Below are 3872 nucleotides of genomic sequence, written 5' to 3'. Positions count from 1 at the left end.
GGAAGATGCGAATTTTTTAAATTTAGAGCGCAGTTGGGTGAAAATAGCAATGTTGAGACCCCCATTTACCAAGCAGTGAAAAATCAGGATTTTGGGCCATTCTCTTAAAAAATCAGGAATTTAGGCGATTTTTGGGAAACTTTCGGCAATTTTATCGCGCAGTGTACTACAAATATAAAACAACTTTCAAATGACTCTATTGGTTGCGTTTGGAAGACATTTTTCGTAAAAAGTGCGCTGTGAGCCGAAATTCAGAAGCTCTATTTCTGTGAAAGATGATTTTTTGCAAAATACATCGTCGTTGACTGAAAACATTAGTGCCGAAACCAATTTTTCTTGCGGGCAAAAATCGAAATTCTGTGCAATTTGTTAGAAACTTTCAGCAATTTTGGGGCACAGCGCTTGCCAAACATAGTGAAAACGACTTGTTGCATTTCAAAGCTATTTCGCATATTCTTCAAATAATCCTTGGATATATTTAAGAAAGTGATATTTTTGCCGTCTTTTAAACCAATGAACGAAACCAGAGGAAAAATTCAAGACAGTCGTGTTTACGAAAACTGCTGGAAAAACTATTTTCCACGATGACCTGAAAGGCCCAGTTTCATCGATATCATTTTTAAATTTTCTCCTTTTCTCGTGTCATTAAAACAAACACAAACCACAAAACATCCTCCGCCGTAAAGCCATTCAAAAAGCCAATGAATCCCATAAAACTCCCATAACTACAATCTATTTCCAAGTGAAAAAAAAAATGTGTGGGCGTCCATGCGTCTCCAACTTGCATTTCAATGAACCAAGCCATTGGGAAAAACCCTTACAAGTCGGTTAAGTTAATTAAAGCAGCTATTTATAGCGGTTTTTTTCTCTTAAATAAGTATACATAGGGAATATTTACACTTTCTGCTGCTGTTTCCATTCTATGATTGTGTTAAAAATAGGGCGCAGGTAATGGAAACTATTGAAGCTGAAGGGAGCTCGCTTGGAAAATGCGCCATTAAATAAGAAAATGTTGTTTACAAGATACGGTCGACAAATAGAGCTGCAGAACTGGAAAAACGGCGAAAGAAAACCGGTTGAGGCATTATTAAATGTTCCGATTTGATTGGAACATTTCTAAATTTAATTTAGTTGCTTGCAGCCATATAAATAGCAAATTGCTTTACTTCAGTGGCCGGAAGCGAATTTGCGCAAATATTTGCTCAACACGGCTGAATTAGCTAAATTAAGTCCCGGTCTATTAATTGGACACGTGTCCTCACAGCTGGACATCTTCACGGGTATAGCGATTTGTGTTGGGGGGGGAAATCTCTAATCACTCAGCAAATTGAACAAAATTGTTGCCATCCAAAATTCCATCTAGAAAATTATGTAGAAGCTCAAGGCATTTCCAGATGAAATTGCGTTTTGCTCCAATTTTACGCTCTTTTAATGTTTACTTTCCATTGATGAGTTTCCCGATTGGGAAAACTGGGGATGGTCGCAAATCGCACTAGCTAAAAACAGTCAAAATGCCCATTTCCAAACGAGTTTAACACAGTTAAATAAGAAAGTTCTTTAACCCTTAAAGGGCTTGTTGGGTCCACGGTAAACAGTAAAATCCCCGAGCAATTTCCCTAATCAAACATTTTCCGCCGTTTGGAGAGGGTGAAGGGCCGAGCGACCGGTCAAGCACGAACTTCCATTTAAACACAACTCGTCGAAAGTTTCGGATATGTCAAGACAAATGAAACTATTGGATTGAAAGAAAGCGCCATTGAGGTTTGGAAGTTTTGCGAAATTGCTTTTAAGAAGCGTCTAAGGAGGGAAGTTTCGTACAAAGAAGCTAGTCAGGATTTATCAGGAAAGTATCGTTGCCACTCGATTGCCGCCCTTAAGGGGCGGTAACACCAATCATTTTAACTAGCGAGATGTGGAAGGAAGAAAAATAGGAAAATTTTACTTGAAAAAAATCAACAACACAGCCAATTAGAAGAGAAAAGAGGCTTCAGAAGAAGCACAATGTCGGCCCTATTGAAACGGAAAGAAAAGCGACGAGTTGAGATGGGAAACAAACCGGGTTAGAGACGATTTTCATCCGAACGTTGCGTATTTTAAAATTGTGTAAAGAATGTTATCGTGCCGAGAACGGATTATTTTGCTTCGAAACTGTTTCATGCTTGGAATATTTAAATTGCCGGTTATCACGCTGCACGCGTTTCTAGCCCTTAATTTAAGAGGGTTTACACCTTTAAGAGTGTCGTCGGTTTTTCGCAAAACGTGTTTTCAATCAAGCTCTTTTAGTGGCACTTACAGACAGTCAACTTTTATAAAAAGACTCCTATTAGAGGGCAGGCTTGAAGTTCCAGTGTTGAAAAACTCCTTGCCCCGAGCAGACCACTTCTGAAGATGCTGGCCACTTGGGCGTGCGAAACGTCCGGAACAAATTATCATTAGTGATCATTAGAGTTTGTCTACTAATTTAACTGGAATGATTTCGCATGTTTTGCACCTCACTGACTGTTCAATATTATCGTCGAGTTTTTTATTTTGTAAATTAAAAGCGTTGTCCATTTGACTCACGAAACAACAGCTAAATCCCATATTGATTGACCCAATTTCCAAGCCAAATTAATAATGAATAATGGCTGAGTTTTCAACCTTAGAAAAAGTAGGTAGTTTTTCTTAAACAATGGATTAATGGCTGAATTAAGCAACCTCTGGATTAATTTTGGGTTTAATAACGTGCAGCCTTAGCTTGTGGTGTTTTGGAAAAATGCAATGAACCAGTAGATTGATTAAAATGATCGAGAAAATGCAAATGCATCATGTGAGGATTTTAAACGATTAATGGGACTTATTTGGACAGTACGGAAAATTGCCTTTTTCCGTGTTTTGTTTGTTTTTTTAAGCTGTATGTAATGTTTTTTTTAAGCTGTATTTTTCAAATTAACGCAATTATCAACAAACTTCTTACTTATGAAGATGCTGGGAAAAGTTTCGTAAAAATCACCGGGAATTCCGATTTTTTCCAGATCAGTAACTGATGTTTTCAGGTTGGAAAACAGCGCTCACAATTTCAAATTTTCACCGTCTTTAGAAAATAATTGAGTCGAGAGTTGCTGGAAGTTCAATAAACATAACTTGAAAGTGTGATTTTTTCCAGGTTGATAAACATCGGATTGAACTGAACGTTTTTACACAACTGCAGCTTAAAAATCGTCAAAAATACTGATTTTTGCTAGCTCGGTGAATGGTAATTGAAAATTTTCAATGTACCCAACCGCCTTCTTTACTTAAAAAAATTGGGTCTTCCAGACAAACGCAAATAAGGATGTGGAATTTTCACGATCTTTAGAACGCAGTTGACCCAAAAGATCTTGAAAGATTCGAACAAATCACCTAAAATCCTGAGCTTTGGCCGTATAGTAAAAATCGGTCTCAAAATAGGTAGTTTTAACCAATGGCGCTCTCTACTTTAAAAATTTGCATCTTCCAAATTGCAGGAAATTTTAGCTTGAAATTTTCACGGTTCCTAGAAAATACGGCCCATTAAATATGCAGAAAGTTTTATAAATATCGTCTTAAATTCTGAATTTTTCCAGCTTGGAAAATGTGGATCTCAAAATTGACGTTTTTACCCAACTGCGCTCTTGAATTAAAAAATTCGCATCTTCCCGACTAAAGCAACGAGCAATGTGAAATTTTCAGAATCTTTAGAGAACATTTGAGTCTAAAGCTGTGCAAATTTTCATATAAATTGCGGAAAATTCCGATTTTTAAGTGATGGGTAAATGAGGAGCTCCAAGTTGTTTTTAGTCAACTGCACTCTTTGCTTCAAAAATTCTAGCAAATTCCAAAATAGAACGAATCTCAATTTGAAATTTTCACAA

This window comes from Dendroctonus ponderosae, unplaced genomic scaffold (assembly GCF_020466585.1).
Source record: "Dendroctonus ponderosae isolate FM_Combo_2020 unplaced genomic scaffold, Dpon_F_20191213v2 Dpon_F_20191213_6, whole genome shotgun sequence".
NCBI lineage: Eukaryota > Metazoa > Arthropoda > Insecta > Coleoptera > Curculionidae > Dendroctonus > Dendroctonus ponderosae.
Note: the sequence above shows the minus strand (reverse complement) of the source record.